Source organism: Protopterus annectens, chromosome 4.part1, assembly GCF_019279795.1.
Source record: "Protopterus annectens isolate FY-2018-M chromosome 4.part1, PAN1.0, whole genome shotgun sequence".
NCBI lineage: Eukaryota > Metazoa > Chordata > Ceratodontiformes > Protopteridae > Protopterus > Protopterus annectens.
The window spans coordinates 849,495,695-849,521,754 of record NC_056734.1 but is presented as its reverse complement, the minus strand read 5'-3'; the positions used below and the strand labels follow the sequence as shown (position 1 = coordinate 849,521,754).

The following is a 26,060-nucleotide window of genomic DNA, read 5'->3' as shown; positions in this document are numbered from 1 at the left end:
TACATTCACCGCTCTAGTATTCATTACGTATGGGACTCCCTGCTGTGGAAGCCCGACGTCCGGCCAGTCTGCCAAAGCTTACCACTGCTTTAAGGTATGCTGAATGTCAGCCAAACGCTCCTCACATAGCGTAGGGTATAAAGGTGACTTTCAAGCACATCATCCTCAGAACTTCTTTGCTGCCATTCCAAACACAGTTTCAAACCATCGATCTGTTTGCCTACATCAGTTTTCTGCCATTTTTACTGGATTTTTGTGATTACTCCTGTTTGCTGAAGTCCTCACCATTGCAGACAAGTACCCAGCTGGGATTGTTTTAGTTTTTCTTGAATTTTTGGTGCTGTTTGGGGTTAATGCCATCTAGGAAGGGTAAATGCCAGTGTGGAAGACAGATTCCACTATAAGTGTTTTTCTTTTGCCTAGCAGCTTCTCACGACCATACATCTTGTTCGATTTGTCAGGTGTTCATTCTGAAAACTCTTCATAGTAAGCTTTCTTCCCTTTCATTGTATATTGAGAACCAGTGTCTTAAGCATCTTGCTAAAGATACAATGGAAGGAACTTCCCACCCAGAGGGTCAGCCATCAGGGAAGAAGGTGAAAAAGTTAAGGCAGGAATTTTCTGCTGTCCAGCCTTTGCCAGGCAGATTTCTTTGTCTTGCCAGGTTGGAGGCTGGCGAGAATCTGGTGGGCAGCACATCCGACGAGGCTTTGCAGGCATCCATTTTGGACGTTCAGGGGGAACCAGGGTTGATCGTTTCCAAGGGGCCAAGGGAGTTCCGCAGATTCTCATTAGGGAAGAAGTTCCTACTATGGTTGTCAAATGCTGTCCTGAGTCAGAGCCTTCCTAGTTTTCTAGGATGGCTATTCCCTTAAGAAAGGAACAGAAAACTAAAAAAGTTTCTTCTGCTCCTAGGGATCCACAAACTGAGTGGCAGGCCTTTACTCATTATTTAATGCTTTAATGTTATTAAGGCCTCTCTTCAAGGGGTTTCAGTTCCTGCTCCTCCTTGGTCCTCTTCTCCTTCACTTAAAAGGGGTAGGGAACTCAATTCTTCCGAGGAAGAGTTAGATTCTGATGAAGAATCCCTTACCTATTCTAATAAGATTCCTTCTCCTTTGGACTATGGGTCAGAGAAGAGGAATCGAATAGTCCTGATACTCCTTATGAGGAAATTTTCTTTGGGGACACAATCTCTAGGATGACAGAATTTAAGTGGGACTGTGCTCAGGTCTCTGATATCCATAAGAGGTACTAGGAGTTACTGCAAATGGAATCTCCTAAACCTGCAGATATCCTGTTTTGGCTGCTTTACTGGATGTTTTTTCCAATGCCTTTAAGTACTTGATTCTCTGCACTGAGCTCCCAAGCCCGATAGGTTTTATAGGGTGCCTGAGGATTATTGCTTTTTGCTCAAATGCCCTGCTGCTGATCCCTCTGTGGTGTCTGTAGCCTCTGATAAGCCATCTCAATTGCTTCCTTCATCCAAGTTACTGCCTTCTGATAAGGGCAGCAGAACCATGGACAGGCTGGATAAGAAGGTTTATACTTCAGCGACCTTAGCCTTTATGGCAATTAATTATCAAAGCCATACATCTAGGTATGTGTTGGCTCTTCTTTCTCAGACCTGTCAGCTTTTTTCCTGATCTTCCAGACTCAGAGTAAACCTTCTGCTCTTTCCTTGCTAGTGACTTCCTCTCAATAATTTGTAATTCGATCAAATGTAGTTATGATGCAGCAGATGCCTCTTCTAGGGCTGCTGCTTTTGGTTCAGTAATGACAAGGTATTCTTCTTTACCTGATAATATTACAGCTAAATTAATGGATGCTCCTCTGGATAATAAACTTGGGTTTCAGGAAGTGGCTGCTGCTCAAGTCTCTACAGGACAAGGAGAAAGCCTTACAGAAGCTTAAATGTGTTTGTTTCTCCTGTGCCTAAATTTCAGAGAAACTACCCTTCTAAGCCAGCCTTTGTTCATAGGCAATCTCACCCTCCTGCTAAAGGTAAAAAGGGTGGTAAATGAGCTCCTCTTGCAAAGACCACGCAGACTGCAGGGATTCAGAAGCCTTCCTTTCCTGACAAACAAGGTGGTGTCTGACTACCTTCCTGTTCCCAGCCACATCCCTCTTTCTCTTCGCCTTTTTCTTTCTCTTCCTATTTGGCTTCAAATCACTCAGGATTCTTGGGTTCTGTCAATCATTTGTCACGGGTAATTCATGGTGTAGATAAGCCATCCTCCTTTTATGGGCATTCCTCAGCCTCCTCGGGAACAATAACTTTTTTCCCCCAGAGGTAATTAGAGATCTCGTCTCAGGGTACTATTCAAGAGGTGCCTATGTCCCAAAAGGGGAAAGGGTTTTATTCAAGGATTTTACTAGTGCCCAGATAAGAGGGTACTTGGAGACCAACTCTAGACCTCTTTTATCTAAACACTTTTCTGAAGGTGTCTTCCCTTTTGGATGTTGTCCCTTCAGATTCTGTTTCCTCTCTTGCTCCCGCGGGCTTTTCTGCTGTCTCTGTATATCAAGGATGCTTATCTCCATATTCCAATTCATCTTGTTTTCAGGAAGTTTTTATGTTTCTCTGTTGCTTCCTGGCATTTTCTGTTCTGTGCTTTGCCCTCTGGCCTTTCTACTGCCCCTAGGGTGTTCAGCAAATGCCTCACTCCTGTGATTCCTTTTTGCAGGCTTCAAGGGATCCAAATATTTCCTTACTTGGACGATCTGCTGATTCAAGCATCCTCACCGGAGGTCCTTTTGCAAAATCTTTCTTTTGCCATTTCTCTTCTACAGAGCCTGGGGTTCATGATAAACTTCAAAAAGTCTTCCCCGACTCCTTCTCAGGATCATGTCTTTCTGGGTTGCAAGATTCAGACGGTGCCAAAGCTAGCATCCCTGCCTCTTACAAAGGCCTTAACTCTAATTTCTTACTTTCAAACTCTTCTTCCTTCTTGCGTCCATTACAGCCAAGGAGTTTCTCAGAACTCTGGGTTTCATGGCTTCCACCAGTCCAATACTCCCTCTGCCCAAACTCCACACAAAGAAGTTCCAGTGGTTTCTGAAGTCAGCCTGGCTTCAACATGCTCATCCTCTACACTTTACAGTTCCTCTTCTTCCTTGTCTCAAGAAGGAACTTCTCTGGTGGATTCAGCAGTTGTCTCTGAATCCAGGGCTCACTTTTCATCCCCCACTTCCCTCTGTTCACAGACACTTCAAATGTGGGATGGGGAATAACTTTTGGTTTCCTGAAGGTACAGGGAGTGTGGTTGCCTCATCAGCAGAAGGAGCACATCAATGATATGAAACCTCTTATGCTGGCTCTTCAGGCCTTTTATCCTCTTTTCTCTCCGGGGCCTCTCAAGCTATTCACAGACAATACCACAATTATGTGGTATATCAACAAACAGGGGGGAGCAAGATCTTAACTTCTTTGCCAGCTGGCACTTCTGGTATGGGATATGGCTGTCAAGTATCAAGTGACTCTTCAGGCAGTTTATATTCCTTCAGATCAGAACATTGTGGCAGATACTCTGTGCAGGTCCTTCACTCAATCCCATGACTACATGCTTCACAGGGATGTGTTTCTGGACATTGTTCAGAGGGGAGGCAAATAGATTTACTTGAGGAGTACCACACTAGTGAACAATCAACTTCTTCTGTTTTCGGCCCTAGGTCCTCTGGTTTGGAAGGTGGATGCCCTCTCATTTTCTTGGAGAGGGATGTTTCTTTATGCATTTCCTCCCCTTCCTCTCATTCTGAAAGTCCTGTTCAACATTCAACAGGATGCTCCCAAAATCTTGTTGGTAACTCCCTTTTGGCCACGACAGCACTGCTCCCCTCTACTTCTGCATCTAGCCAAAGGCAATCATCACAAGTTACCTTACAGGGTGGATCTATTCACACAAGACAAGGGATCTCTCATCCATCCCCACCTGTCCACGCTTTGTCTGACACTTTGGGTGACAGAGCTTTGATTCCTCATAGACACCTTTTTTCTGAGGATGTGGTGCAGGTCCTGCAGCAGGCCAAGAAACCTACTATTAGGAAATCCTACTTATCTAAATGGAAGAGGTATTCTATTTGGTGTGTCTCTCATAACATGGACCCACTTACTGTGGATGTTCCTTTGGTTCTTTCTTATTTGTGTGAGTTGCTCAATGCTGGTTTGCGCTATTCTTCTGTTAAGGACCACTCATCACCTCTTTGTGCTTGTCTGCCTTTAACTCCTCCTTTAACTTCTAGATTTGAGGGTAAGCAATTTTTTAAAGATGTCCTTAATATTAGACCTTCCAGGAAGCCTGTTCCTCCTCCCTGGGATCTTAATTTTTGTCCTGAAGAAAGTGACTCAGGCTCTTTTCGAGCCTGCTGTTTCAGCTTCCTTGCAACATTGTTCTTGGAAGACAGTTTTTTTGTTAGCTCTTATTTCTGATAGAAGGGTATCTGAGCTGCAAGCCCTTATGGCTTGTCTGCCTTTTTTTTTATTCCATGAGGACAGGGGGTCCTCGCGTATTAATCCTTCTTTTATGCCTAAGGTGGTTAATGAGTTGTCAGTTAATCAGTCTATTAATTTGCCTACTTTTTTCCCTCGCCGCAATCTGACAGTGAGAGGGTGCTGCATACTTTGGATGTGCATAGGTAGCTCACATTTTATTTGGATAAGACTAAAGTTATCAGAAAATCTGATCAGTTGTTTGTTTCCTTTCATACTAGACTTTTAAGATTGGCTGTTTCTAAGCAAACTATTTCTACTTGGATTTCAAAGGCTCTTTCTTTTTGTTACACTTCTCATGGCAAGAGCCTTCCTTCTTCTGTAAAAGCTCAATCCACTACAGCTATGGCTTCTTTTGGTGCCTTTTTCAAGGGCTTAGACACTAATCTGTTCTTAAAAGCAGCTACATGAACTTCTGTGCATACTGTTACCAAACACTACAAGCTGGATGGTATCTCCACAGCTAAAGCTGGGTTTGCTAATGCCATTCTTTATGGCTTCTTAGAGGGCTCTACTGCTGCTTCCTCCTCCAAAGTTTCTTCTTGAGCTTTGGCACTCTCCCATATGTTAAGAATAGTGCTGCAGTGATTGTAAGGACATAGTACAGTTGTGTAAACTCTTACCATAATGCTAGATGTCCTTGCTTTCACCGCTGCAGTATTCACTCCCTCCCTCCATCCCCCTAGTCTTTTTCCTTCCTGGATGTGTAGGTCCTCTTTGGTTTTCCTTGGACTGGTATTCCTACTGGGGCAATCAATTCTGAGGATGGTATGCCTGAATGTCACCTTTATGCCCTATCCTACGCGAGGAGCATTTGGCTGATATTCAGCATACCTTAAAGCAATGGTAGGCTTTAGTAGACTGGCCGGACGTTGGACTTCCTCAGCAGGGAATCCCATATGTAATGAATATTGCAGCAGTGAAGGCAAGGACATCTACCATTATGGTAAGATTTTACACAACTGTACTTTCTCATTACTACTTCTGTAACACTAACAAAAGCAAAATCTGAAAGTAACAGCTACTTTAGTCTTAAAAAGCTGTGTAAATGTAATTAAAATTCATCAGGTATTTTGATGATGTTCAAATGACAAAATAAACTCACAGAAGAAGCTAGATTCATAAAGTTATCATACTTTCACAGTTCTTTTTACATTCATTCATCCATAATTGTAACACCATTTTTGTGCCAGAATGGCATAATGGCATAGCATCTACACTCCCAAACGATTACGGCCCAGGTATAAAAAGTCTTGAGCATCAGATGACCACTTATTTACCTCAAAGAATGGCTGAACCAATGACAATTGCTCCATGAGATACTGCTAACAAGATATACACACACACACACACACACACACACACACACACACACACACACACACACACACACACACACACACACACACACACACAAAATCCCATACAGAACACAAAGTGATGACACCACAGAGGCAAGCAACCACTGCTCGTCACTGCACAGGCTGCCTTCCTAAAAAGCCTGGTCACCAATTCTGTGGCAGTTTGATCCCTCCTTCCCCAGTCAAGGCAAGCTAAGTGTACCATATAGGAATCCAGCTGAGGAAGGATAGATAATTGGTAAGGTAAATCAAGAACAGATGTAAAGGACCCAGTCTAGGAGAGAGAAAAAAAGAATTTATGTACTCACTATAACTATTCATCTGTGTTGTCCATTTTCATTCTCCTCAACTTGTGGGTTTGGATCCAACCTGTCCATCTTCTATACATTCTAGGACACCACTCTCAAGATACTTCCATACCCATAATGTCCCTGACCACTGCAACGCCTCAGACTGAGTTTGCTGCTCTTATATATATTCTAACCATAAGTACAACAACAAAGCTATGAAAGAAAAGTGGCACCTGAAAGATCAGGAGCTCAAATAGGAACTATGGTCCTTATGAAAATTCCATTACGTCTCTGCCAAAGACATGGACGGGGGAGGGGGTTGAGGAAGAATGAAAATGGACAACAAAGATGGAACATTATGGTGAGTACAGAACTTCTTTATCTGATGTTGTCATTTTCATTCATTCCCCAACATGTGGGACAGAGTCTCCAGCTATGGTAACCCTGGGTGGTCCTCATGGAAGGATGTTCCGGAGAACCACGGAACCAAAGGCAGCTGTTTCTGGAAATGTTGTCCAATTTGTAATGAATAATGAAAGTACAGGAATTAGACCATGTGGAAGCTGCACAAATATCAGTTGAAGCTCTAGCCTAAAAGGTAGACTACGTTGACATTGGCCTGCCTGAATATGCCTCTGACTGTCTTGGTAAAGTAATGCCTCCCAAAGAATACACACAGGAGATACAATCTGTTATCCATTTAGCCAGTGTGGTTTTCCCACTTTATTAGTGAAGGAGACAAATAATTGATCAGACTTCCGAAACTCCTTGGTCCTGTGAAGGTAAAAATTAAGTTCTCTATGTACATCTAGAAGATGAAGGGTGTATTCCCCTTTATTTTCAAATTTGGGGAAGAAAACTGGCAAACTGATTACTTGACTGATACTGGATCCACAGGCAACTTTTGGTAAAAAGGAAGGATTTGTGAATAAAATAACTCTGTCTTTATGAAAGATCAGATACTGTGGTTTGGAAGATGGTGTTTGGAATTCAAATACTCATCTTGCGGAAGTAATAGCTACCAGAAAGACAGTTTTCCAGGAAAGAAACTGGAGATCTACTTTAGTTGATGGTTCAAAGGGAGAATGCACTAAAGTTTTCAAAACCATAGTAAGGTCTCAAGAAGTAGTGTCCTTTATGGGAGGTCTAAGTAGAAAGGTACCCTTAAGAAAAACCTTGCATAATTTAAATGATGCTAAAGGGGAAGTATTATCTCCAATGTGAAAGTTGGATATAGCTGCTGACTGAACTTCAATAGTGGAAAAACTTGCCATTTCTTGAAAAATCAAGGCAAGGAAATCTAGGATAGCTGGAAATGGGGCAGTGAAAGAATCTAACTTCCTCTGATTAGCCCAAAAAGAAAAAAATCTTCCTAGTCGAAGGTTTGAGATGAGATTAGGATTTTTCAGACTGGGGAGGAAAGCCTGGTGAGTCTAACCATCACTGAAATTGGAGAAGCCATGTGGTTAGCACGAGGTCTGCAATGTTCTGGTGAATCTGCCCTGATGGATGCGATAGGATGTCTGGACTGAGATCCAGATTCCAAGGAGGGCATGTTAGGAGAGACGAAAGGAAAGGCAAACACACTTGATGAGGCCAGAAGGGAGCAATGAGGATCACTGTGGTCTTAAGTGCTTTCTGAAGAAACCTGGGGATGTGAGGAAGAGGAAGAAAAGCATAATGGAGACCAGAGGACCAAACATGGACTAGAGAGTCTCTCAGCGACTGTCCCTGAGGTAGGATAAGGGCAAAGAACCTGCTGCATTTGCTGTTGAGGGGAGATGCAAGAAGATCGCAGCATGGCTAGCCCCAATGACTGAAAATCGCCTCCATCATTTTTTTCTGTTGAGAGACCACTCGTGAGATAGAAAAATGGACCTGCTCAATTTGTCTGCTATCACGCTGGACTTCTTTGGAATGTGTGTTGCTATCAGAAAGCTGTTGGATGAGATCACCCACTGCCACACTCTGAGGGATTCTCTACACAAGAGGTAAAACCTGGTTCTTCCTTGTTTGTTGATGTACTAAACTACTAACATATTTTCCATTTGGATCGCAATTGCTCCCAGAGGGAAAGCATCCTGAAAGGCTTGCAATGCTAGAAGCACTGCGCTCATCTCCAGGACATTTACATGCACATTGGCCTCTTCCGGGGACCAACTGCCTTGGACTGCTTTTCCCAGAAGTGCCCCCCACCCACACAACCAGGGAAGCATCCATCGTGACTATGGCTTTGGGTTGAGGGAGAATGAACAGACAGCCTTGTAAAAGCTGGTCTGACCTTATCCACCTCCAAAGGTATTTCTTGCACGTCTGTGTGACCCTTATTTGAACTGACATCTTCTGATAAAGACTTGACCATTGGGATGCCAGAATCAGCTGAAGAATTCTCATATGATATGCCAGAGGAACAAGAATTATGACTACCAATATTGACCCAAGGCTTGAAAAAATAGTCTGGCTAAAATTTTGGTGATGTGAATAATTTTTGCGACATGGAATCTTCAAGTTTGAACTCTGTTTAAGGGAAGTGAAGCTGACGCAAATACTGTACTGAAATGTGCTCCTATGAATCTCAGTGTTTGTGACGGATGCAGCTGAGATTTTTTGTAGTTTATTGTGATCCCTAGAATGCAGCAAGTTTGGAGTACCTGCTTTCTTGCTATTAAGAGTAGATGCCTGGTCAGGGCAGTAACGAGCCAGTTATGTAAATACAGAAACACCTGGAATCCCTGCAGCCTCAAGTGAGCTGCAACCAGTCATGCATTTGGTGAAGACCCTGGGGGCTGTGGTGAGACCAAAGGCAGAGTTCTGAACTGGTTATGACTGGCTCCGAGCCAGAAGGATAAGAATCTTCTGGACCATCTGTTCACTTTTATGTGATAGTATACATCCTGAAGGTCTACTGAGCACATCCAATTGTCCTTGTCAAGAAAGGACAGTATGGACTAAACCATTACTATCCAAAACTTTGACAAGCAAACTGACTACTTCAAGTTGCTGAGATCCAACATTGGTCTCCAGTTCCCTGTTTCTTTGGCACAAAAAATAATCTTGAGTAAGTTCCGGATTCTGTCTGGTCTGACAGGACATCTTGGATGACTATTTTTTCTAGCAGCTTTTGTATTTGAATTTCTTTCTCTGACTGGGTGGAATGCTGGGAATTTTTTGTAGAATTTCAGATGGAAGGGAAAATGGAATTATATAACCTCTTAATAATCCTCAGCACCCAAGTGTCTTTTGTGATATCTAGCCAGGGTCTCTGATGCCAGGACAAGTGACCGCTGATTGCCTTCAGAGGGGGACAATCAGACCTCCTTTTAGGAGTGCTAGTATGGCCCATCACAGAAAGCGTTTCTAGACCCCTGGTTTTGCGGGCCATCTCTGACACTTGGGAGGCATCTTCCATTAGTGCTCCTCCCTCTGCCTCTGGGGAACCATCTCCACATGGATCCTGGAAAGAAAGTACAGTTTTGTACCTACCATAAATGTAGATGTCCGAACTGGATAGCATCTGCAGTCATAACAAGTGGGTTGTCCTGTCGTCAGGCAGCCCTGCAGTCGGCCGGATTCCAAAGTCCGGGTCCGGCTTCGGCTGATGTCGCACTCCTCCCGACGTCATCTCTGTTGGTCTTCGGGTATAAAAGCATCAGCCGACGCCATTTTCCTCAGTGTTTCTTGCCCCAGATGCCAGTAGCCCTCTTGCAGGCTAAAAATTTGGATAGATGCCAAAGTTTCCAAATAGATGGAGGTAAACACAGCAATAAGCATATATGTACATATATACAAACAAATACACCATAAAAGACTCCCCCCCAAAAGCTAGCTATTAGGAGGGTAAACACCCTAGGAGTACCACAGAGGGGAAGGAGGGAGGGTAATCCTGACTGCAGATGCTATCCAGTTCGGACATCTACATTTATGGTAGGTACAAAACTGTACTATGTCCTTCATGGATGCATCTGCAGTCATAACAAGTGGGTAGAATACCATAGCCAACTAGGGGAGGAGGATAAAAGTAGATTATGGTGTGTTTAGGATCCCTTGTAGTACAGCAGTGGCAAACCCTGCTCGGGATCTGGAATAAAGAGGCAAATTATAATGCTTGGCAAATGTATGCACGGAGGTCCAAGTAGCCGCCTCAATAATGTCTTTGGTTGCCACTCCTCGTAAGAAGGCTGTGGTAGTGGCTGTTGCCCTTGTAGAATGAGGTCTTATGTTCTGTGGAATTGGTTTTCCATGGAAGGAGTAACAGTATCGTATGCAATTTCCTATCCATTTGGAGATTGTCTGTTTGGAAATAGCTTTTCCTTCCCTTGCTGTTGCATAGGCTACAAAGAGTTGGTCAGTCTTTCTGCTATTTTTTGTTCTGTCCAAGTAGTAGCGTAGCTGTCTATGTACATCCAAGGTATGCAGTATTCTTTCCCCTCTGTTTTGTGGGTTGGGAAAGAAGGTAGGTAGGTGGATTGCCTGGTTTAAAGACACTCTGGATACCACCTTGGGCATAAATGTAGGATTAGTCCTCAAGGACACTCTATCTTGGTGGAAGATTAGGAAGGGTTGCACTGCCATTAAGGCCTGTAGTTCTGAAACCCTCCTTGCTGAAGTAATTGCCAGTAGGAAAACAGTTTTCCATGACAGGTGTTGTAGGTCTGCTGTTGCTGCTGGTTCAAAGGGTGGTAGTGTCAACTTTTCTAGCACAAAGTTTAAATCCCAAGCTGGTAATGGTGGTTTCCTTGGAGGTTTTACATTCTTGATTCCTCTGAGGAACTGCCTGAGCAAAGGGTGCGAAAAAACAGGTGGATCAAAGCTGTATTCTGCTGAAATAGCTGATGCATGTATCTTGATGGAGGAGTAGGACAGGCCTGAATGAAGAAGTTCGGCCAGATACTCCAGAATGTTAGGCATATCTATGTTTGACACATCTTTCCTCTTTCCGTACTCCAAATGACAAACCTTTTCCATTTTCCAGCATAGTTCCTTCTTGTTGAAGGTCTGCGTGCTTCAAGAATAATGTCTTTAACTCTCTGGGAAAGTTCTGGATTAGCTGTTGCTATGTGATGTTCCATGCAGTCAGTTGCAGCGTTTTTAGGTTTGGATGTATGATGTTGTAGTTGTTCTGAGTTAACATCAAAGGCATCAGTGGTATTGGCCACATATTGTTCCGAGACATGCTCTTCAGTAGTGGGTACCAGTGTTGTCTTGGCCAGTTTGGAGCTATCAGGATTATCCTTGGACGTTCTTCCCTTATTTTTAGCAGTACCTTGTGTATCAAAGGAAGAGGTGGGAATGCATATGCTGTTAGGCCTTTCCAGTTGAAGGAGAGTGAGTCCACTTTCCATGCTAGTGGGTGGAATGTCCTTGTGCAGAATTTTTTGAGCTGGCAATTGAGAGGTGATGCAAATAGGTCTATCTGTGGCATTCCCCATTTCTTCGAGATGGTCTTGAAGATGTCCGGGTGCAGCTTCCATTCGTGGGCATCCGAAGTGGTTCTGCTTAATATGTCTGCCAGAGTATTGTCTTTCCCTGGTACAAATATTGCCTGCAACTGAATGTTGTAGCTGAGTGCCAGGGTCCACAGCTCCAAGGTCATTCTGCATAGGGGGTATGAATGAGTGCCTCCCTGTTTGTTGATGTACCACATGACCGTGGTGTTGTCTGTCCTTATCATCAACTGGCCCTCTTTGAGAAATGGTTTGAACTTTTGGATTGCCATTTTTACTGCCAGCATTTCTTTTAGATTGATGTGCAGGTGAAGTTGATCCTGTGTCCACAATCCTTGCACGCATTTGTCCAGCATGTGGGCCCCCATCCTAGGTCTGAAGCGCCTGTTGTGATGGTCTGGCTTGGTTGACATCTGCGAAAGGGTAGGCCTGGGTTTGACTGGCATGCCTGAGCCCACCATAGGAACTCCTGTTTTAAGCATGGAATTAGTGGGATTTCTGTTTCTAGACTGTGTCTGTGTTGGGACCATAAATTCTTTAGGTACCACTGTAGTTTCCTCATATGTAGTCTGGCAAATGGGACCAAGATTATGCATGATGCCATGTAGCCCAAGGCCTGTAGAACTTTTCTTGCTGTTAACTTGTTCAGTTTTGTTAGTGCCAAGAAGTAAAGAGGAAGTTCTTTTTGTTTTTCTGTAGTCAGGAATGCCATTTGTTGTACTGTGTCCAATTCCGCGCCCAAGAAAGTCCTTGTTTGGGATGGTATCAGTCTTGACTTTTGTAAGTTGACTGTGTATCCCAGTCCTTGTAGCAAGTAAATGACCCTTTGTAAATCTGTTGTCAGCTTGCTTTTGTTGTCCCCTTGTAGCAGGCAGTCGTCCAGGTATGGGTAAATTTGAATTCCCTGTAGTCTGCAATGGCGATTACTGATGCCAGGCATTTTGTGAATACTCTGGGCAGTAGATAAGCCAAAGGGCAATGCTGAGAATTGATAGTGCTCTGATCCTGCAAGAAATCTGAGGTATCTTCTGCAGATTGGTCGAATGGGGACGTGCAGGTATGCCTCCTTGAGATCTAGAGTTACCAGCCAAGACTCCTTGCCCAGCATGGGAAGAAGTTGCTGTAGGGTCAGCATTTTGAATTTTGGGACAATGATGTATGTATTTAAGGTGGACAGGTCGAGAATTGGTCTCCAACTTTTTCCTTTCTTGGAACTAGGAATAGTCTGGAGTAGAACCCTTTCCTTGTTCTGTTGTTGGCACTCTTTCCACAGCTCTCATGTTTGCTAACTCCATTATCTGGCGTAGAGCCTCTGTTTTTGATTTGGAGGTAGATTTGGCATTCCTCTTTTGACTGGTAAAGTGTGGAAGTGAAACCGGTAACCTTGATCTATGGTTTGTAAAATCCACTTGTCTTTTGTTATGTAGTGCCAGTTCTTTGAAAATAAGGTTAACTTTCCGCCTAGAGGGCTGCTATTTGTTCCCTGGTAGGCGGATTTAGGATTAAGTCACTGCGGTTGTGCTGATGTAGTGGCAGTGGCTGTGTCTGTGCCTCTGTTGTTACCTTGCCACTGTCGTCCTCTGTAGGCACCTCCTCTGGATTGGTTTCTGCCTCTGGAACGTCTATTTCTAACCCTTTGAAATTTTGTGGAGTCAGGAAAGGACCAATTTTTGGCAGGCCAGTTCCTGCTAAACCTTGGGGGTTGAACCTGCAAGAAATCTTTAACAGTTTGAACAGATTTTGCCTTTTCTTCCATTTTCTTCATAACCTGCTGGGCAGGTGTACCAAACAGACTTGTCTTGTCCATAGGAGCATCTAGCAACTTAGCTTTAACATGATCCGGTAGAGCTTGTTCCTTTAGCCATGCATGCCTTCTTATCACTGTGCCTGTCATGGCTGATCTAAATGAAGCCTCCAGTGCATCATAGCCACATTTTAAGGGATGGTTGCTAACCTGTTGTATGTTATTTACCATCTCTAATATATATTTCTTATCAAGAGATTCATCAGTGGTTAGTTTTTTAGTTAACTGATCAAGCATAAACTCTTGGTATTGAATCATGTGAAACTGACAGTTTAAAGCTCTAGCTGAGAGAGTAGCTGAAGTGTAGACCTTTTTACCCCATCTGTCTAGTGACCTTGCTTCCCTTTCAGAAGGAATAGGGTTTTTAGCTGTGGTCGCGGCTACTGCCTTGGGACCCTGGGATATAGTTTCTGGGTCTGCAAGTGGGGCCTTGTAAAGGTGGTGATGAGTATCTGGCACCCTGTAAAATCTGTCTGGTTTGGCAGGGGCTGGGGGTAAAGAATCTGGAGCGGAGCAAACATCATTGAAAGCATCATCCACCACAGAAAGAACAGGAGGTATAGCTAAGGGCCTGTGCTGTGGGAGGTGCAGAAAGGTCCTAAGTCTTTTTCTGGAGTCTGAAAAATCCTGTTGCTGCCATTGGAACTGTTCTCGCATGGCATGCAAGGTTTCCCCAAAGGAGAATTCTTCTGGTGGGGAAGCAGCTGGAATGGATTCTTCAGCATCCGAATCTTCAAAATTGGAGAAGGGAGCCTCAGGCTGATCAGTTATGTCTGATTCATCAGCAGAATCATCAGTAGAAACTGGCTCAGGGGGCTCTGCCCTAGGTCTCTTCTCAGGGGGCTGAGAGGCCCTGTCTGGGTGAGGTAGAGATCCTCTAATTAAGGAAATTAAATCTTCTGCCAAAGAAAGCATTTGAGAACTGGAAGAGGGCCTGGATGTGGGGGGTTTAACAGGCACTGATTTAGTAGTCTTGGCTGCTTTAGCCCTGGCGAAGGCCTTAATGGACATGGCAGCTGGAGGCCTAGCAGCACCACGTGCTGGGGTAGAGACATCCAAGGGGATGGTGTCTGATAAGTCAACCACCGTAGTGGGTAAAATTTCTGAGGTCGATTCAAGAGTTGTAGCAGGGGCCTCAGTTGTTAGAATAGGTTCAGCTGTACTTTGAGCAGTTTTCGGTTTCGCCGAAACCGAGACACTCGGTTTGCTTTACCGTGGTTTCGCCGAAACCGCGGACCGCGAAAGTGTCGGTCTTTATCTTTGCGTTTTTTGGGGGTAGTCGGAGGATCCGACGGCATAATGTACGCAAAATCAGTACCGAAAAACTGTTCTGCAAACTCCGACCGACGCCTAAGCGTTCGTCGGTTAAAAGAAGCACAGGCCGAACAGGCAGCTACGTCGTGGGCTGGGCCTAAACAAGGCAGACAGTATGAGTGGAAATCTTTATGAGGTATTTGTTTCCCACAGGTTAAACAGTTGTTAACTTTTTCTGACATCGGCTGAGGCAAGAAAGAGTCCCCAACGGGGTACTTAGCTTTAGAAGTCTTCGAAGTAGTATTCGGTAGAAGTAATCTCTGGATCCGACCGACCGGCACTTGCGAACAGCTTCTGCTTCGGGCGCCACGCGGCAAGAAAGACTGAGGAAAATGGCGTCGGCTGATGCTTTTATACCCGAAGACCAACAGAGATGACGTCGGGAGGAGTGCGACATCAGCCGAAGCCGGACCCGGACTTTGGAATCCGGCCGACTGCAGGGCTGCCTGACGACAGGACAACCCACTTGTTATGACTGCAGATGCATCCATGAAGGACATCCCTGGGATTTTTTATACCACATCTTTTGTCCCCTGCGTTGGTTCCTAGAAAAGGTCCTGGGGGGGGGGGGGGTCAAAAAACATATTCTTACAGCAGAGAGAGTCTTTCCATGCTTCTTGCACCTGGAGAAAGTATCCTTCACTTTTGGACCAAACAGGGAAGATCTGTCAATAGAAGCATTGATGAAAGAAGACTTGAAGGACTCCACAAAGTCCCACAAGCACTTCCAGGCATGTCTCCTCATTGAGATGCCCGAATCTGCTGCCCTTGAGGTACCCTCAGCTGCATGGGAGATATGCCTCATGGATGAGTTGGAGATGGATTGAAGGGTTGCCAACTGTGAGGCTACCATAGCTTGAGCCTCTACAGTAGTGGACCCTGACAGAGTATTTGACAACTCCTTGGTAACCTTGTAAAGTGTGTCAGGTAATTCAGTGATCTAAGAGCAAAGGTCGCTGAAGCATAGACACTTCTGAACTGTTTAATGTCCTGAACTCTCTATTAGGGGCATGAAGAGTGGAACTTTGCTCCGCAGGTTCCTTCTCTGTGGCCACCGCCACGACCATGGCATCTACAGGCACTACCTTGCTCCAGTGTTCCCTTTCTGTCAGGGGGTGCCAGAATTCGGCCTGGTCTTTTGGGGATGAGTTCATCCACATCAGGTTCCTTCCACACCTGCTGAGAGATCAAATCAATGAGCTAATCAGTGGGCAGAGTTACCCAGGAGGTAGACGGGCCAGATCCAAATGTCTCCAGAAACACAGATTCCTCTGGGGAAGGATTTTCGAAGTAACAACCACCCCATTGCTTTAGGATCTCCAGATGTCTTCAGGTGGTGATCTGAGGACCCTTCCTATTCATCAAAACCTGTGTCTTCCATGATAGATTCCTGAGGGGAATCCAAGTGCCTCCTTTTCCACTTCTTCTTCCTGGGTACTTCCTCAGTGGGATGCTCCAGGGAAGTATCGGAAGAGAGGGTAAGGCCCTAGTGGGTGGTCTGGAGGGTAAGGACTGGCTGCCCCTGTGGATATGCTCTTGGCGCAAACACTCCTGGGACACAGAAGGTAGATCGAGGGGGGAAGAGACCCTTTGTCCTGCCTAAGCAGAGAACTCTCTCTCCACTACCTCGAAGGCAGATTGTCCCGGGGAGAAGGAAGCCGATGGAACTGAAAAACCAAGCTTCTGTCCCACCAGCTATGTCTGCCCCAAAGGCAACCTACCCAAGGCAGAGGCCGGAGCCAAGCTGTCCAGGGCTGAAGCTCTGAGGGGCACAGATGGCTCCGAAAACTTCTGAGTCGACCCCAACACTTCGGATCTGAGAACCACTTGGTTCCGAACTCATTGGAACCGGTCCACTCAGAAAAACCTTCGGATCCGAGGACATCAGTACTCTTGGATCTGAACCAGATTGTCTCTACAGACTCAGATCCAAGGATTCTGAAATGACGCGTCAGATCGGAGAAGGAGTAATTACTGAAGGGTTAGATCTAGCAAAGGCTTCCTGACCTAAAGGGGTCGGAGCCAGAAGAACCCCATCTGTATTTGCAGTGAGAGGAACAACTTCATCATTCTCCCCACGTCGGCTTCTGTGAAACTTCTGGAAAAACAAGATGGACTGGATGGTGACTTGGACTGCCATCTCTCGAGGAAGGGAGATGGAAGTCTTGAAGAAACAGAGTCAATCGATGGAGAATTTTGGATGCTAGGAAGAATCTTCAGAGCCAAAGAACTCTGATTCAATGGCATCTTGGGAAGTGTAACAGATATCTTGGATCCAGACTGCTTCAGATCTGATCTTGCTTTTTTGAGGGGAGGCTCCGTGGATAAAGTGGAAGAACCTAACTCCTTTAGGGACTTTTTAGGAGTGTTTTTTGGTGATGTTTTGGAGGTTTGAGTTCAAGATATGGCTTCTGAAAAGGAGGTCAGCAGTAACCCTTTCAAAATTAATTTGTTTTGCCTGTCTGCTAAAGCACTTGTATAAAGCTGTTGCATATGTCACAATCAGTATTAAGATGGTCGGGGTTCAAACAATAAACACAAAGGTCATGGAGGTTAGTACAAGGCTGCACTTTTTACACTGCTTACATCCTTTCTCAGACATTTTGCAAAAAAGAATATCCAACTAATCGGTAAAGAAAAAAGATATAAAAAATACACACACACATACACGCACACACACATATATATATATATATATATATATATATATATATTTTTTTTTTTTTTTTTTTTTTTAGGGTAAGGAAGAAAAGATAAAAGGGCAAGAAATACCAACAATGGTATTAGAGAAGTTTTTACAGATACAGGAAAGAGAATACCAGCAATGGTAACAACAGTACTCAAGTATACAACTATCTAATAAATAATTTAAGGAAGAAAAGCCTTAAGAAACAAAAAATATGTCACTTATCCCTAGAAATGCTCAAGAGCAAGCTGACCACATCTATACGCAAAAAGCGGCAAATGAGATCTGAGGTATGTTAGGGGTTGGTTCATTATGGGTAGGGAAGAGCTCAAGAGTTTCAGTTGGCCACGAGCTATAGTATCAGTTGAGTCGGATCCAAACCCAGTGGTTGAGGAATGAATGAAAATTTACAACATCAGATCATTTTATTTACCCCTGTTGAGTACGAGTAGAACTGAGTTAATTTAGTGGTAACTCCTTCATGAAGATAATTTACTTTACCCTTGAATAACCCTGTATTTTTTTCTTAGATTCATTCAGTACTGCAAATGATGAGTGATAACAGATATATTACCTTCAAACTAGACACAATGGCTATCATAATATAAAGACAATATACAATAATGGGTTATTACCATTCAAAAATGTGACTGCTAATTGGACAGCCCAATCAGTGTGCCATTATAAATCAAGCACATACCCTTAGAAAGAAGTCCATTTACTGACACATTGCTGAGCATCCCAACTTTTTACTGGCATATGCAGCATAACACCATTCAAACCTATTTTATGAGAGACAGAGCAAATATGAAAGAAATTAGGGACATTCTGAAAGTTCTGAGGAATAGTTACAAATATAATCAATTGCACTACTGCTATTTATAGCTCTCAGCTGTCCACAGTTTTGCAAAATATCCATGATTTCCTTCCTATTTTTGCACTCTCGTGAAATGTTTGATTTTCTTGGAATAATTGAAGATTTGTTTTAGTTAAGAATGCCAGACATTAAAGTTTCAAAAACAAAATGGAACATTGCGTCTTTTGCACTGCACTGATATACTGTGCAGGCATGACCATGCAAGCCCTGTATGCATACACAGTATATTGGTATGCAGGAAAAAAAGTGGAAGACGTGATTGGCATTATACAAAAACATTTAAGAAAGGGAGTAGTATTTTACAAATAAAAAAGCATTTTCACTTTACTTTTACGGTTCCTACTTTGTTGTTTTGTTAATATAGTATAACAGTAACAATCCAGCCCTGTGGGTTGTCATCAGTGGATTTACCACTCCACCCTAATGGTCAAATAACACACACTGTAGGTACATTCTGTGATACCCATAACCAGTTGTGGACTATTGCTAAAATGCATCAGTAGCAGCAATGTTTAACATTTGATAGCAGTTACTACACAACCAATACATTAAATTAATGAGAAGCATTAAGTGTATATTGACTTGAATCTCGAGACTGGGAGTGACTGCAGCTCAGCATCAGAATTATCTATGCTAACAGTACAAGGAATGATTTGACCGCAAGCTGGGAACTGGGTTTTTAATTATTAATATACGTCTGATGGACTAATTTAAGAATTATCAAAACAGGTTGGCATATGTTTTTACTTTAAGCACCACTGTAACAAACATGATCATTATTTTAATCTGAATGCAGTAATGCAATGGCGTGTCCACCTTTTTATTCCAGGATGACTGTACACCAGTCATATGTAGTCTTTAATGTTAAAGCCATGCAATATAAATGTTTCAACAATCGGATGTATGTAAAATGTTGAACTCGCTTTTCATGAAAATGAATAAGATGATTTATTATTTAACAAAGTCTATTTGCCTGATAAGCGCTGCAGCACAGGAAAACTGTGCAGGGCAGCCCAGACTTCCCTTACACAGCAACATTCTCCAATTTCTGAAAGAGCAGCAATATAATCCATCCAATGTGCTCTGGTTCTGACCCAGTGCTACTTCTCAGGGGGCCATGGCCTGTACACCTTCTGTGGGAGGCACATAGGAAGCGCCCTATACCCAAACCACCACTTCTCAACCAGCAGTAGTAATGACTGGACTCTTAACTTCCTACATTACCAAGACCTTCACTTTGTCATGAAGGACTAAGCCAGCTACCTTGCAAAGGCTCTCCTTTTTCAACATCTTGTATCGGTGACCTCATATTTACTGTCATTACCCAAAAAGTCATGATGAACGGTAAAGACTGTGACTGAGTTTGAAAGGTTAATTTGGAGCTTCATCCTATAATCTAGTTCAAACGTTCATAGGAGGTTACTAGGCTATTGGCCCTAAGGCATTTATAAGCCTAGCCACATTATACCCTTGTTCCTTTATTGACCAAGTTGTATGGTCTATATTTACAGCGCAAGTCTATGGTCAGCACCAACTGCCCTTATCCAAGAGGGACATAGGTGACACCCCCAGTATAAATTTACAATCTCCGATCCAGTTGTCTAAGTTACACTTTAATAGGGTCATTGAGGAGCTCTGTTTTACGTGAATTGGCAATTTGTTCCAGTGGTGTGGCATTCTCTGGGAGATGTATCTGTCTCTCCAGCATGTCCTGTTAATGTTGCAGGCTAGGTTAAGATCCCTACAGCAAGTGAATGCTGTCCCATTTAACTTGCGGATGTGCAGCATTTCCATTAGGGCAGGCTCTGAGACTGCTCAGAAGGCCAAACTCAAGTCACTTGTCAGCAGCCTATAAGATACAGAGTTCAGTGACAGGACCTTCAGTCTGCCATATAGGTCATGTGTTGAAGGCCCTGAAATTTCTTGGTGAGAAACCTCTGAGGTCTCTCGAGTTGCTGCAGGAGTTTGGTGAAGTATATACAGAAGGCAATGTTGTACTCTATTAGTGGTCTGATGAGGGATGAGTACAAGAAAGTTATAATATCCTTAACTCTGGATGTGATGCACTTACTTATGAGGTGTGCAATGCAGAAGGCCTTCCTTACCACTGTGGACATATGGTGATCGAAATTAAGGTTGCTGTTAACCTATGTTCTCAAATCTCTCACCACAGGGTTTGAGCTAAGGGGGTTACTGTTAATATTGCAATTTGCAGGGACTGCTCCTTTGCCTAAAGGGATGATAAACTAAATGCAAAAAAAAAAAATGTGTCAAGTCCATGGCCTTGGCACCAATCATTTGTCTGTATAAGCCCTTTTTGTAGTATGTCAACATCATTGGGGACTCAATGATTGCACCAACTTTACAGTCATCGGCAAACTTGGTAAGCTACGGGCTATCTATTTTCACCTAGAATTCAGAGAAATAGATTCCAATCAGTAGGGGGCCCAGAGCAGATCCTTGCGGTACACCATTGGTAACCAAACTGGTTTGCTGGTAAAGGTGGAATCTCCAACTTTGACTGCATGCATGCTGTTAGTCTGCCAGTTGGCTACCCATCTAGTGACATATGGGTTAATTCCCAGCTGGGTGAGTTTCTCAATGATGCCTGAGTGGAGAATCATTCCAAAAGCCTCTGCTAAGTCAAGATAGGCTGTATGTATGTTTTGCCTTCATCCAGTGCTTTGGATACATTTTCAAAGAACTCCACCAGGTTTAATAAGCATGATCTTCCCTTAACAAAGCCATATTGGATCGGGTAAAGAGTTTGAAGGTCACCTGTGTCTTTGTTGATAAGGTCCATGATGATTCTCTCCATGGCCTTGCAGATAAAACTGGTTAGGCTTATGGGCCTATAGTTCCCAGGGTCGGTTAATGACCTTTGTGCAAGGGAATTGCTGCTGCTGTACTCCGCTCTGCTGGGACAAACCCAGTACTTAGACTGCGGTTGAAGAGAATGCCAAGTGCTTCAGCTAGGCCGTGTTTAGACCATTTAGTAAGCGGCATGGAATGTTATCTGGTCCCATAGAGGCTGTGTTTTTTTTGCCATGAGGAGTGTGGTTATGACCTGCTCTTTGAGAATACTAGGTAGCGGTATGGTTTGGGGTATGTCTGCTGGGGATGGGGGTGAAGTTTGCACAAAGCCTGCCTGCTAGCAGGTTGGTGATGTCCTCAAGGTCAGTATGAGTGGTACCGTTCACTACTAGTTTGGCACAAAGCTGGGCCTTCCCTTTTAGATTTCTGAAGTAGCTAAAGAATACCTTGCGGTTATCCTTAGCTAGGGATGCTAGTTTAGCGTTGTAATTGGCTTTAGAGGACTTTACAAGATATTTAATTTGCTTGTTCAAGCTGTGGAGGGTGTCCTTCCTCTGCTGAGTCAGTTCCCTCTTGTTCTTGGGAATTAATTTCTTCCTCTTGTTGTATAAAACATTTATGCCTAATGTCTACCAGGGTGGCTTGCCTTTTTGTGAGGACCTTGTTTTGATCTATCAGGTACAGCTGAGTCTGTACACTTGTATAGGTGTTTATACAAGGCACTTCACCATCTCAAAAAAGCATTCAGTACTTGCATTACTGCACCTACACCTTGGTCACTATACCAATCCCTTCTACAGCCATTCACAAACAAGATACTTGACCTCCTTTAATAGGAGTAGGCTGTTTCCACCTCATTTACAGACAATGATCTCTCATATTTTCCAGAGCAAAACTGAGACCTCTGATTTGCAGGTGCTGCTTTTCTTTCTAGCCCACTAACACTCAGATACATATTTGTCCAAAATCCATTTGAGCATAAGGTGAAAAGTACAGTTGTGTATGTCCTACTTACCTGTAACAGTAGATGTTCATAGAACATACTGCCTTACTGGCATATGGGCAGTAGTGTTCTGCTACCCTCCCTCTGGCAGGCTACTGAAGCTCAGAATCCATCCTACTGCCTGTCTGTAGGTGTGAGGGACCAATTACCTGGCAGAATAGGGACTGCCTTACAAACCCACAAATAGGACCTTTTAAGTTTTCTGGGGACCAGCAGGAAGACACGATGGAAACACAAGCTTTGCAAGCACCTACTGTTTTAATACCAACAAAATCAAACCACACACAACAGTACAGGCTGTGGAGCAGAGTTCAACAGCAACCCAAACACCAAACTACATACACATCCAAAAAGGAGGATGGTCAGTTAGCCCCTGAAGAATGGTCCTAGTAAAGCCTGCTCTGGACCTAGAAAGAGCATCCAGCTTGAAGTGCTTCATAAATGTATGGACAGAGGACCAAGTTGTTGCTGCTAGAATACTTCATGAGTACATTCCATTCCTATACACCACTGAAAAGGGAAAGGCCCTAGTGGAATTCACCTTTATCTTGCTTGGATCTGCCTTACCTGATGTGTAAAAACAAAATACCAGAGGACAACCATCATGCAATGATTCGCTTAAAGACAGGTTGACCCTTCTTTGCTCGTGTAGGAAATAAAAAGCTTTTCGGCCTTCCAGAAGAGGTTTATTCTGTCAAGGTAATAGCTGAGCTGTTGGTGCACATACACATCCAAGGTATGAAGTACCGCACTTGTACTCCCACAGACACATCTCCCCAAGCAAAGTTGGACAAACCTGTCTGGACAAATTGAGCCAGAACAGGTGGGAAGAAGTGGGGATCTGGATTGATACTCAACAGTACTCTCTACCACTGTAATGCTTGTCTTAAGAAGGGCTGCACTGGCAACTGTGACTTCAGTGAATGTAGGTGCTGGGATCCAACAATTTCATACATACCATTGAGTTTTCGTCATGTGGAGATGGGTCAATAGTACCATGAGAATCAGGGACATCATTAATCCTAGAATTCTTAGGAAATCTCTTGCCGAGGAGACATTCTTACTAGAGAATTCCTGAAATATAGTCTGGGACCTTGTCACTGGGAAGAAAGTCCATTCTTTTTTCAGTATCAATTATGCACCCCAGTAAGACAAGTCTTTGCAAGGGTGTCAGAAAAATTTCCAAAGGTTCTACTTCTAGCTGAGAGATTAAGGTCAAGACCTTCTCTACAAATTCCCTACACCTGAATGCTGACTCTACACAGATCAGCAACTTGTGAAAATAAGGAAGAATATGAATGCCAAGAATCCTGCAGTGAGCCACTACCAGAGCAAGGCATTTGGTAATCATTAGCGGTACAGTGGATAATCCAAAGGGCAATGCAAAGAAAGTACAGTTGTGTACACTTACCATAAATGTAGATGTTTGAGTGTATTCACTGTTGCAGTCATTACATTTGGGTTATCTGCTTGCAGGTAGCCCTCAGCCAGCCTGATTATCAAAGTCTTGGGTCATGCGTCGGTTGCTGTCTCTTCTTCCATGAGGTCAGGTAGTCAGGGGTATAAAGCATGCAGCCGATGCCATTACATCAGTTTTTCTTGCCCCAGATGTCAGGTACCCTCACAGTGGGAAGCAATTATATACAAGGTTACACCTCCAACTATAAGCAAATACACCAGAAAGCTAAAATACAGTAAACAAGAAAAGAGGTATAGCAAATAGAAGTCAGGGAGCTGGAGGGAGGGTAACCAGGACTGCAACAGTGAATACACTCGAACATCTACATTTATGGTAAGTGTACACAACTGTACTATGTTCTTCGTGTTTCACTGTTGCAGTCTTTACATTTGGGTAGATTCCCAAAGCTAAGGAAGGGAGGATGCAATTAGAGAGCATTAGGACCAGCTATTAGGCTCTGCAAGACTGCAGTGGCAAAACCAGCTTTGGATTTAGAGAAAATAGGCAAGTGGTAATGCTTGATGAAGGTATGAACAGAACTCCAGGTAGCAGCTTCTAGGATGCCCCTAGTAGCACCACCTCTGAGAAAGGCTGTTGAAGTAGATGCAGCCCTGGTGGAATGTGATCTTATCCCCTGTGGGGTAGGTTTTCCATGGTGCTTATAGCAGAAATGAATGCAATGGCCTATCCATTTAGAAATGGTTTGCTTTGAAATGTTCTTCCCCTCTGCCCCTGCAGAAAAGGCAACTAGCAACTGTTCAGTTTTCCGTAGAGGCTTAGTCCTGTCCAGATAAAATCTAAGTTGTTTGTGCACGTCCAAAGAGTGCAATATTCATTGTCTTTTGTTCTGTGGATTAGAAAAGAAGGTTGGCAAATTAATGGACTGATTAAGGGCCACACTGGATACCACCTTGGGCATAAAGGAAGGATTGTTCCCGAGAGAAACCCTGTCTGCATGGAAGATGATGAAGGGCTCCACTGCCACGAGGGCCGGTAATTCAGACACTCTTCTTGCTGAACTCTGCAGTTGCAGCTGGCTCAAAGGGAGGTAGAGTGAGCTTTTCCAATACAACGCTAAGGTTCCAGGCTGGAATTGGGGCTCTCCTGGGTGGTCTTAAATTTTTGGCCGATCTGAGGAATTGCTTCAGCAGAGGGTGAGAGAAGAGGGGTGGCTCTGTATTATAATGTGCTGAAATGGCAGAGGCATGAATTTTAATAGAAGAGAAGGAAAGGCCCTTGTGAAGCATCTCTGTTAAGTATTGAAGACTATGCGGTAAGCTGGGCACTGTTGTGCCCATCCCCTGAGTTTGGCTCCAGGAACAGAATCTTTTCCACTTTTCAGCATAGGATTTTCTAGTATTAGGCCTCCTTGCCTCCAGAATGACATCCAGCACTTGCTTACTGAGGGATGGTAATGGAGACCTCAGGTAATTAGCCAGGCTGCAAGTTTCAGGGTTTGAAGCTGGGGGTGCAGAATCTGGCCCTCCTGTTGGGACAGCAGGGAAGGGGTCTGAGGCAGGTGCCATGGTTCCAGCAGTGACACACTGCACAAGAGGGGGTACCAGTGCTGGCGTGGCCAGTCTGGTGCAATGAGTATTGTCCTTGGTTTGTCCTGTTTGATCTTTAGTAGAACTTTGGAGAGGAGAGGCAGAGGGGGAAAGGCATAAAATGAGAGGTTTCCCAGGCGAAAGACAGGGCATCCACATTCCAAGCTTGTCTGTGGGGAGTCCTTGTGCAGAATTTGTCCAATTGGTAGTTCTGAGGGGAGGCAAACCAGTCTATCTCTGGGCTCCCCCATTTGTTTCTCAACATATTGAATATCTTTCGTTCCAGTTTCCACTTGTGTGGGTCCATGAGATTTCTGCTTAGGTTGTCTGCCAGTGAATTTAGCTTGCCTGGCAGGAATTGAGCTTGTAGGTGCACTTGGCAGCTCAAGGCTGTGTTCCACAGAGTCATGGCTAGTCAGCAGAGAGGGTATGAGTGGGTTCCCCCCTGCTTATTTATGTACCACATAACTGCGGTGTTGTCTGTCTTTACCAATAACTGTCCTGGAAGAATGTGGTCCTTGAAGGCTGTCATAGAATTCTGTACAGCTAACATTTCTTTTTCATTAATATGCAGATGCATTTAACTCTGGTTCTATTTGCACTGAATGCACTGCCCTGCCAAGTGAGCCCCCCATGCATAGTCTGATGCGTCTTTTGTTAGGGTTTGGGCGGCAAGGAGTAGAGTGGATGACAGTCCCTTGTTGTGGTAGCAGGCCTCTGCCCACCAAAGGAACTCTGTCTTTATACAAGGGATGACAGAACTCATTGATTCCAGGTCCTGAGAATGTTGACACCATAGGCTTTTTAGATACCATTGTAGTTTCCTCATATGCAGTCTTGCATACGGAATTAGTAGGATTCAAGAGGCCATGAACCCCAGAGCTTGCAGTATTTTCCTTGCAGTTAGCTGGATCTTTGTGGCCAGTAATTTGAAGTAGGCTGTCAGATAAACTTATTTAAACTTGTTTCTCT

The 26,060-nt window shown here is 43.9% G+C and overlaps 1 protein-coding gene across 1 annotated transcript in view; it reads right to left on the bottom strand.

Moving 5' to 3' along the window:
• Window positions 1–26,060, bottom strand: part of CTC1 (CST telomere replication complex component 1) — a 1,463,250-nt gene that overhangs the window by 1,207,994 nt on the left and 229,196 nt on the right. The window lies entirely within an intron of this gene.